Consider the following 10917-nt stretch of genomic DNA (forward strand, 5'->3'; position numbering starts at 1 on the left):
GGGGATATAGCTCAGTGGTAGAGCACATGCTTTGCACGTATGAGGCCCTGGGTTCAATCCCCAGCGTCTCCAGGTTCTTTTCACCCTGTTGCTTTGCTCATGCCCAGAGGGGATGGGGCCCAGCAATCTCCCTGCAGGAGTTTCAGTCCTGCTCAGTGAGGGGCAAGTGCCAATTGCATGGAAGGTCTGGGGGAGTTTCTGCTCCTAAGTCTCCTCAGTACATTTAAGATTCCCACCTGCTGTGCTGCTTGGGACAAGGGTAGATGAGAAGGGCGAATCCTCCAGCACTGGAGGGAAAGGTCCCATCTGCACAGACTGAGAGGCAAAGACTAGACTTATTTCTTGTCTGGGCCCAATCTTTTCACCTGGTATAGCCCTTGTTCCAGCTCAGGTGGTAGCTAGGGGATGTCTCATGACTGCAGCCATGTTTGTTCAGTTCCACCCCCTTATACAGCTTTGGTACAAGGCAGGAATCTTTTGTCTCTCTCCTGAGGAAGAGCCCCAGGTTTAAGATGGATTCCTGTACCAGGTGACATGGTCACATATCCTGTGAGACCCCCAAGCCTTCATTCTTCCTGGCCTGACTCACAGATGGTGCAGGACAGAGCCATCTCCAGTCAATTGTCCTGGTTAATGGGAGCCATCAAGAGTCCAAACCACTATTAATGCCCGACACTTTGCATCATTACAACAGGACCTCAGAGTTATAGTTCATATTTCTAGTTTCAGATACAGGAATGATCGGTTCATACAAATAGGATGAACACACACAGTAGATTATAAGCTTTGTAATGATACCTTACAAGAGACCTTTTGCATGAAGCATAGTCCAGTCACTTTATATTCACACTCATTAGCATATTTTCATAAAATCCTGTGGAATGCAACGTCACAGCAGGGAAAGGGTTTTACTGCAGGACCTGGGAGCAGTTGAGTTTCATGTTCAGGCTGTGGCATGAGTTCCTCCAGGTTTCTCGTAAGCATACAGGGACCTTAGGGGGTGCTCTCGATACAGGAATGGCCCCGACATGATAAAGTGATGGGAACTGCATTTCCCTTTTTTATTTCTGTATTTCCAATGACATTTCTGTTTGTGATTTCGTTTTGCTTTGTATAATTGTGTTTTCTCCTGGATTTGATATTTAACTAAAAACAGAATAATGTCTCAGGGCGCCAGATGGAGGAGCAGGCTGGGGCTAGGACTGCTAAGAGAGCGAGAGTAGCAGGTTTTCTGTATTGTTTCCCGCCCTCATTTTTCTTGACTTTTTTCTCTTCTGCAGAAAATTTGCCTTTTTTCAAATGTGAGCCTGGCTAGCTCAGTTGGCAGAGCATCAGACTTTTAATCTGAGGGTCCAGGGTTCAAGTCCCTGGTCAGGTAAAGGGTATGGCTATACTTACCAATCTGCAGTGCTGGTAGTTGCAGCACTGGTTGTGCAGGGCCAGAGCTGGTGTGTGGTCACACTCACAGCTACCAGCACTGGTGTGTGGCCGCATTAGCAGCGCTGTTGGGAGTGATGCATTATGGGCAGCTATCCCAGCATTCAAGTGGTGGCAATGTGCTTTTCAAAAGAGGGGGGTGGGGTGGGGTCTAGTGTGACAGGGAGCGTGGGGAGAAAGAGAGGGGGGATTTTTGGAGCCAACACTGTGTGTTTAGCTTCCTGCCTTGAAAAATCAGAACATGTTTTGGACCCCTTAGTCTTAACTCTTAATTGCAAACAGCCTGCAGCCAACACAACTCCCCGCTGTTTCATTCATTCTCCCTGCCTGCCTCTCATTTGATTGTTTACAGCCAGGTACAGATGATCACAGCAAACAGGAGCTCTGTTTGTTTTTTAGATAAGCAGCAGCGGCAACGGAGCTCCGGGCGGAGCTCGTTCATAACAAAACAGAGAGAGTAATTTATAAAAGCATTCTGGGATACATCTTATACCCTGGAGGCCAATCACAGCGCTGGTGTGTGGCCACACTTGATGACCAGTGCTGCAGCACCAGCGCTGGAATCCTTATTCCCCATGCTGAGTGAGGTGTACGGCCAGCGCTGCAGCCAGGGAGTTGCAGCGCTGGAAGTGCCCTGCAGGTGTGGCCACTTACTAATTGCAGCGCTGGTGGAGGCTTTCCAGCGCTGCAACTCGCCAGTGTAGCCATACCCAAAGAAACACTTTCCCCCTGTGACATCCCCAAAGAGTTTCAGGAGGACTCTCCTTGACTTTAGTTTTTCCTTTTCAGGACATGGCCTTTCCCAGGAAGGGCCCTTTACTTCCTGGGACTGAAGGTGCTACTTCCTCACCTGTCCACTGGCCTCACAGTCTGGAGGAAGAAAGGCCTCTGGGCCTGCAGCAAAGTGCCATGTGCTGACTTTTTGAGCAAATGCAGGCTGGTCACAGAGGCATGTTCCCACTGAGTCCTCCCTGCCAGAAAAAATTGTCCCCACAGACAGGGGCGGCTCCAGACCCCAACACGCCAAGCGCATGCTTGGGACAGCAAGCCGCGGGGGGTGCTCTGCCAGTCACCGCGAGGGTGGCAGGCAGGCTGCCTTCGGCGGCCTGCCTGTGAAGGGTCCACTGGTCCTGTGACTTTGGCGGACCTCCCGCAGGCAAGCCACCGAAGGCAACCTGCCTGCCGTGCTTGGGGCGGCAAAATGCCTGCAATCTGAGTTGAAGTCTCAGTGGAATCTGAGAATAATTCCTGTGCCACAAACCCTGCTAGGTCTTCCAAGGCTCTGTCTTGCTTTCTCAAAGGCCATGAAAGCCACTACAAAAGGGTTTTTTTTCCTGCTGATAATAGCTCACCTTAACTGATCACTCTCGTTATGGTGTGTATGGCAACACCCAATTTTTCATGTTCTGTGTGTATATACCGGTAATTCAAACCCTATTAGGGCTCCAAAGGGAGCCACAATAGGTTGTGGTTTCTTTTTCAGGTCTGTGTGTTTTGAAGCAGAAGATGAAAGTGGAAAGTAATCAGAACTCGGGAGGAAGTTGATTGTGTCCCTTTTAAGACAGTCTCTGAGCTGCTGATGGCTTTGGATCCAAAAGCCAAGCCCGAAAGCCTGTGTGAATGCAAATGACCTAGCTGATGGGAGAAGGAGAGAGCTGCCCATCAGTGGCAGCACAAAGGAGCTGCAAATAATAAATACATCTGGTCAGCAAACAAGCTACTGGAAGACTCAGATTGTGGCCCTCCAGGAAAGGGAGATGAAAGAACAAGTCAAGCCTGAAAATAAGGGGGACAGGTTAACCCTAAGGAGTGTGTGTGTGTATGTACAGTGCTAAAGCTAAATCTAAATCTGTCTCACAGCTATTACCTGAGGATAAACTTAAAGCTTGGTACAGCAGAGAAACTATTGCAAACTGGGTCTGTTGTACAAGAAGGGAAACTGAGGCACACCACCTCATGAATTTCATAAATGACCAGCAAGTGGGGTAATTCACTGTCTGACTATAGAACAAAATAAGGACAGCCTGGAGGTAATTCTTCTGTTTTTCCTGCAATTAGCAAGGACATTTGTAAAAGGAAGTGGTATTATTAAGCACTAATCTGTCCCCATCGGGGGTGTGTGTGGAAATTGTTTCTTTTGTTTTTCAGACACTTTACAAGCAAGCTGGTGCCAGCAAAAGACTAACCCAGAATACCATGAATCTATGTTTTGTGGTGTTTGTCTTGTTGTTAGCATTGTTGTGTTTCAATGAACAGAAAACCTCATGACGTGGGTGGGGATGGCTTCAAAAGGCTGACTTGGGGGAAGATGTGTGTGGAAATTCAAAATGCTCAACTAGGAGGCCAGTACCTGTGTAATAGTTACCGTGGTATCTGGAAGTGAATCGGCAGCTAAGGTGGGCCCCACAAGCCCTATGGGAATAATGAGAAGGGGATTTGCTCGCTGGGAATCAATGGAGGGGTGTGTAAAATGGTGTAAATCCAGGGAAGATGTTTGAATGTGCCCCTCCCTGATGGCCGTGGAGGAGCACACCCAATGGCCCGTGGCAAGGGGTGGACAATTGGGTGTACTGTGTCTGAGGTGTTTTGCTGGAAATGTACATATTACCGGGGGCATAATTACACCAGCCCCTAACCAAATTCCACACTACATGCTGTTCTCTGGGCTTTAGCGCACAGATAGATCTGTGAATCTTACTGCTGTGAATAATCAAACCAGCGCATACAGCCTGATTCCACACCATGTGGTGAAGTTGGTTTGGACAATAACCCATTTCTCTGTGGACATTCAATGGACTTATGATATGGACAAAAGCACGAAAACCTGCAGCGGCAGCATATTGCAACTGCCAGCAACTGGACATGTTAAGAGCTTGATCCCGTCGAAGGAGGAGAGGAGGTGTTTTGGTGGTGGCCGGGATGTTGGACCATGCTGCAGTGCTCAGGTCTCTCGGTGTTGCTGTGGATTATTACAGCGGCTGGTGTATTGCTAAGTATACTTGTGTTACATTGCCTATGGAAATAACCTAGAAGTAATGGAGTAAGCCCCTCCCCCCTGTACTAGACAACCTGGACCCAACCTTCCTGGGCCCACAATAGTGGGAAGTCTGGAACACTAATTGGAACAGGTGTGGCAGGCCCGTACAAGAGAAGGTGCAGGGCACTGCACTACGCACGGGGCAGTGGGACAAATGGAATATCAGCACCTTCCACCTTGATGCCTGGCCCTATCAGGAAATGTGTCACCATATGTCCTATGCCTGCATCCCCTGGCAGCGAGGCTACTGGGCAGGTCGCTTACAGAGCTGAGCACCACCTTTCTGCTGGCCATCTTTAGAGAAGAAGGCTCTTTCCCCTGACAGCCACACACACAGCGCTGTCTGACGCCCCGAGAGCCTCCCTCGTGTTCTCCCGCAGCAGCTGCCTGCCAGTGTGGGTGGGAAAAGGGGACCAGGAAGCAGTGCAGCCTCATTACGGGACAGGAGGCCCTCGCCACGCCCAGGCCTGCCTCTTGCCTTCAGCACAGGCAGCCAGAGGTGCCGGGGAGCTCCCTGGCAGGCCGCCGCCTCAGCCAGGAAATAAGGAAAAGGCGATGAATGAAGAAGTCAGGAAATAACAAGGAAATGAAGAGGTTTGTCGAATGGGTTTCTGTCCGATTTACCATCTTCTCAGCTACCGCTCAAAGTTAAACCCCTAAAGTCGACCTATCGGCATAAGTACAGATGGTTAGAATGGAATTAAAAGGAGCTGCTGTCACAAGTGTTAGGTGCCTGCAAGCAGCATGCAGACCATTTAAAAACACCGCAATTGGAGGCTCAGATGAAACGTTTGCCCTAAATCAGAAACGACAATAGGAGGACGAGCAGAACGCCACTCTAGGTAAACGGCAGAGTAATGGAGGCCGTTAGAGGCAAAAAGTCATTCCTCAAAATTTGGAAATCAGATCCTAGTGAGGATAATAGGGAGGTGCACAAACTCTGGCCTGTTAAGTGTCAAAGTGTAACAAGTCAGGCCAAGAAAGAATCTGAGAAGCAACATGCTAAAGACACAGAAGCTAAACATAAATCCGGTCAGTGCGAGTCCTGGTCTGTCCCCGCAGAAAGGTGAACCCCCTCTGTGGCTGGAGTGAGCTCCTCTAAGCTGACTTCACCACAGACCTGTGCCAGGTAGTGCTCATTGTAAAAATGTTTCCTCTGACGGTTGGGAAAACAGGACCAGCGGTGCTCAGGCTGGCTGACACAATTAAAATCCCATCCCTCCCCAACAACAAACATCATGCAGTCCAGAGGAAGGGAGCCTTTGATCTTCCCTCTCATGCCTTAACTGGGGACCATACACACTAATATAGCAGTAACCAGTGCCACAGAGCACAAAGCCCACCAGTAATGCCCCCCCGGTCAGAGCTCCAGCACCTTCTCTACTCGCACCGCGAATGTGAAGAACAAGACTCCAACCCCATCATTCTTCCCTGGCCAGGAGACCCTTCCTCCAATCACCCTCTGCCTATTGAGCTACCCTAGAGTTGTTAATGGGCATTTCCTGAACACCCACCATGGCCAAGTCCTGCTGCTCAAGGCACTGAACATAAAGCACCTCCTCCTGGGCCCCCAAATCCCTTCCACAGGGCCATTTTCACAGATGCCCCTTCCCTGGTAGTGCCCTTGCTCAGCTGTGCAGAGTTTTCATTCCCAATCCCTGCCTGTCACTGCCCAGCAGCCCTCTGGCACCATTCCTGAGGGTCACCCTGCCTTGCTCTCTTCCTGCCATGTTGGGAATGACAGCTCCCATCTCTCCTTGTTAAAAGTCAGGTGGGCCATCTAGGGGCAGAAGCCCATTCTATGTTTTCCTACTGCAGAGCCCAAGATCAGAGACTCACCTTCACTGCTACCCAGAGGGGGGGCAAGTGGGGCAATTTGCCCCAGGCCCCACAGGGGCCCCATGAGAATACAGTATTGCAACTCTTTTTTAAAAACAGAAGGGACCCCCCAGAACTGCTTTGCCCCAGGACAGCCCTATTCACCTTGGGTGCAGGGACTCTTATGATTCTAGAGAACAAACTGCCTCTGCATAAAGAGGGATGAAAGAAGCTGCCCAAACTGGGATTGAACCAGGGACCTTTAGATTTTCAGTCTAACGCTCTCCCAACTGAGCTACTTTGGCAAGTGTATAGCCGTAATTTGGCCTGTTGCTTTTCTGCCCTGGAGGTTTTTGCAGCAGCTGCACACAAAAAGGACGTCATTGTGAGCAGCCCATGAAGACAAGACTCGCTTTTGCCTGCCTTGCTCAGCTTGACTTGCTGCCTCACCCCGTTCCTGCCCTAGTGCCCGGGTTGACCTGGTGGTGGAAGGGGACTGGGGGCCAGTGGCGCGGGGAGGAAGTTGAGCTGGACCCTGAGCTAGACTAGACCCTGGCAGTGAGAGTCTGGCCACCACTTGCCGCCCCTACCCTGTTGTCCTGGCTTCCCCCACTGGGCGTCATGTCGGGAGGGACGTAGGCCTTCTCCCTCCCCTCCCCGATTTTCACACCGCAGAGGAGTGTGAACAGGAAAATGAATGGCTGCTCCACACCCCACCGGAGGAACCCGACGCCCTTAGCTCTGGGGAGTAAGAAGTGGCTGTTGGCTGACAGGGCCTGTCCCCGAGGAGCTGGAACAGCAGCTGCCGCCTCCCCCTTGGCTCCAGGCTGTGGGAAATGCTCATTGCCAGGCTGCATGGGCGGATGCTGCTCCCTGCTCTGGAGAGCGTCTGTATTGCTCTGTCAACCCCCCGTCTTCACTGAGCCAGTCTGGTAAGGTCCCAAGTGCCCCCTCCGGCCTGGCAGCTGAGAGTCTGTGCAGACATCAGCCCCCCTGCCAGCCCCACAGGCAGCAGCAGCGCCAGCCCCCCAGCACCACAGGGGCACTCAATGCACTTCCTGTGGGGAAATGGCTCCTTGGCGTCCAGCTGCTAGAGTGAGAGCCAGGAGAGAGCAGTGTCTGGCTCACCGTGGGGGAAAGAAGAGACCTGGTGAGTGCGGATCTCCCTCAGCCTCCCCCGCAAGGCTGGTCAGTTGTATTGTCACTGTGATAGTCAGTGCTTCCCTTCAGGGTCGGCCCAGAACAAATCCCCCCGTTTCCTCCCCAGGCCCTGCCCCCACTCCACCCCTTCCCCCAAGCCCCCACCCCTGTCCCATCTCTTCCCACCCTGCACCTTCCTGCCCCATTCCTCTCCCGCCCCGACCTCTTCCCATCCCTGCTCCTCCCCCTCCCTGCCCAGCGCCTCCTGCACCCCACTGAACAGCTGATCACTGGCAGGTGGGAGGTGCTGAAGGGGAAGAGGAGGAGCTTGTCAGCAAGGCCTGTAGTGGGGGAGGGGGGAGCTGGCTGCCAGTGGGCGCTGAGCACCTATTTTTTCTCTGTTGGTTCTGCAGCCCCCTAGCTCCCATGGAGTCACTGACTCGGCTCCTTTTACACCCTAGAGAGAGGAGCAGAACCAGGGCTATGGCTGATCTATGGGGCACCAGGTGAGTGGCAGAGGCTACAAGTGCTGAGAGTTTGCCTGACCCCTCAGGGACACAGTGTGAGGGGGTGTCCCAGAGATCTCTATGAAAGGAGCAGAACAGTATTTACTTGGGGTGGGGAGAGAATTGAGAGTGTCTCAGGGGGTTGTACAGAGGTATTGCCCGGGTGAGGGACTGGCTAAAACTCCAGCCTCACTGTGAGCAGGATTTGAACCTGCGCAGGGGAACCCTAGTGGATTTCAACTCCAACGCCTTAACCACTCGGCCATCACAGCTGTGAACACAAAGCTACCCCAATGCCAGAGAAACTGGTAACGAATCACAATGCCCAGGCGTGAACTCATCTGAACTACAGGATTCCCACCGCAAACCTGGCTCCCAAAGCACAGGGGGGATTTGGGTTTGTTCTTTTTGCTTAGCCATGTGCAGTCGCACAGAGAGCGCGTTTAAAAGTCTCCCCTCCCACAGAGCGGGAAGGGGAAAAGATTCTCAACTTGAAGCTTGATGTGAATGAGGATGTCTGGACCACAGGGCCAGGGACTGGCTTTTGCTATAGAAACCAGTGACACATGGAGCCAGGCTAAGGAAAATGTTTCCTGGAGTCAGTAACTGGATTAGCAGCAGTGCAGAGAAATGTCTCACAAGAGGAGTCAGCGCATTGGTGGTTTGGTCGCAGAAGTCACAGCTACAGTGGAGGAGGTCTAGCTTTGGTTTCTGGCCAACAGAGGGGTGAGTTTTATTGTCTCCAAATTACAGTAGAAAAATTCAGCCCCAAACTGGGTGTGGTGGGGCTTTCTCTGGTTTGTTTTGTTTTTCTCATTTGAAATGTCCTTGATCATTTTTCTGGAAAAACTCTTTGGACAAGGCCAAGGAAGAGTTAGAACAATTACAGATCTCCATGGGAGTGAGGGGTCTCTCAGCGCCAGGGGAGGGGTGGAGATTTTCACGGAGGGGAGTTGAGGAGATAAATGAGAGGCGTTTGCTCCAGCAGAGGGAGCGGCTTGGCAGGTTCATTTTTACCAAGTGAACCCCCCCCCCACACACACACGTTGCTCCCCTGCTGCTGCTGCCCCAGCTCAAACCCCACTGTCACCCCCAGCCTGTGACCTACAGCTTCCCGCTGACAAAGCCCTTATCTATCAGAGACAAAATCCCCTCATCTGCCCCTTCTCCCAGCTGAGCCCTCCCCCCACAGACCCCAGGACAACCCCGACCTAGCCATGCCGGGGGGTCAGGCTTAATCTTCAAGGCCAAGTGCAAAACCTTCAGCCGGGCACGTTTCGCTCCCTTCCCACCTCGGCCCAAGCGGCAAGGGAGAAACGGACGAGACACGCCGGCTGGAAGACGCCTCCCTCCCACTTCTCTGTAGCCTGCTGTGATGTTATCAATATGAACTGGGACCGTAGAGATCATTGTTGCCACCACTGTTATATATGTGCAGCAAATATTGTGCAAAGGTTGGCGTGTGAGGTGTCTAGGACAAGGTTATGATTGGCTGGTTATAATGATGCTGGCTGTATGTGTGCACCATTTTTGTATTTGAAGTTATGAATATGGGCTCTGTACTTGTATCTCAAATGTATTTGATTCCAAGTAGCCTCAGTGTCGTCAGCCCCCAACTCCTCCAGGAGTCCATAGCAAAGAGACCCCCCATCACTGTCCTGGACTCCCTGGGAGGTGCCTCCCACCCCCCGCCCAATGGAGCACCAAGGATTAAAGTGGCAGCATCTAGTGTCACTGGGGTTCAGTGGCTCAGGCCAGACACCTGAGCTGGAGACCGGCCCCCATAGCACTGCTCGAGGGCCTGGGCCTGGGGTGTTCACAGCCCCCTCCTCATCCCTCCCTGAGCCCAGCCTGGCTCCTCACCTGGAACAAAGCAGAAGCGTCCGTCGGCCTCGCTGCTGTCTGAGTCCCAGGCGCTGCTGCTGTCCCATGGGGAGCGGGCCGAGCTTCTGGGGCTGGGAGAGGGATCCTCCACCTCCTGCCCTGGGAAGGCTGGAAGGTCCCCACTGACTGGGCAGGGCGATGCCTCCTGCTGGAAATCGGGGCTGGACTCCTGGGGCCGCTGCTGCCCACACAACAAGCCCCGGAGCCACCCTGCCCGGTTCTGCTCCTGGGCTGGGTCCTGCCTGCCCAGCCGCATCCCGGCCCAGCTCCATTTTGGCCTGGCCGGTGCCTCTCCCACCTCGGCGCCTGCGCCGGGAGCAGGTTTCCTCTTCCAGAAGGCTGGGCACCTCCACCTCCTGGCCCGGCCGAGAGCTCCTTCCCCGCCAGCGGGGATGGAGGGGCCGCTCCGCTCCTGGGGAAGAGAGACTGCTGAATTGGAATTATTTTGCAAACTGGACACCATTAAATTAGGCTTGAATAAAGACTGGGAGTGGATGGGTCATTACACAATTAAAGCTATTTCCCCATGTTTATTTGTCCCCCTACTGTTACTCACACCTTCCTGTCAACTGTTGGAAATGGGCCATCCCGATTATGCCTGCAAAAGGTTTTTTTCTCCTGCTGATAATAACTCACCTTAACTGCTCACTCTCGTTATAGTGTGTATGGCAACACCCATTTTTTCATGTTCTCTGTGTATATTTATATATCTTCCTACTGTATTTTCCACTGCATGCATTCGATAAAGTGGATTTTAGCCCACGAAAGCTTATGCTCAAATAAATTTGTTAGTTTCTAAGGTTCCACAAGTACTCCTCTTTCTTTTTGCAGATAAATTAATGGCGGTTAAGTCCATGAATGGCTATTAGGCAGGCTGGGTAAGGAATGGTGTCCCTAGCCTCTGTTTGTCAGAGGGTGGAGATGGACGGCAGGAGAGAGATCACTTGAGCATTATCTGTTAGGTTCAGTCCCTCTGGGGCACCTGGCATTGGCCACTGTTGGCAGATAGGATGTGGGGTTGGATGGACCTTTGGTCTGACCCAGTATGGCCATTCTTATGGTCTTATGAAGGGAGGGGCACAATCCTGTAGCAGA

The 10917-nt window shown here is 52.3% G+C and overlaps 3 non-coding genes across 3 annotated transcripts; 2 read left to right on the forward strand and 1 right to left on the reverse strand.

The window, feature by feature from the left end:
• Window positions 1-72, forward strand: TRNAA-UGC. The gene has a single exon. It is a non-coding gene; the product is annotated as a tRNA-Ala (tRNA).
• Window positions 73-1305: 1233 nt separating this feature from the next.
• TRNAK-UUU lies at window positions 1306-1378 on the forward strand. The gene has a single exon. It is a non-coding gene; the product is annotated as a tRNA-Lys (tRNA).
• A 6750-nt stretch (window positions 1379-8128) lies between these two features.
• TRNAS-UGA lies at window positions 8129-8210 on the reverse strand. The gene has a single exon. It is a non-coding gene; the product is annotated as a tRNA-Ser (tRNA).
• Between the last annotated feature and the right edge of the window lie 2707 nt (window positions 8211-10917).

Source organism: Mauremys mutica, unplaced genomic scaffold (assembly GCF_020497125.1).
Source record: "Mauremys mutica isolate MM-2020 ecotype Southern unplaced genomic scaffold, ASM2049712v1 Super-Scaffold_100355, whole genome shotgun sequence".
NCBI lineage: Eukaryota > Metazoa > Chordata > Testudines > Geoemydidae > Mauremys > Mauremys mutica.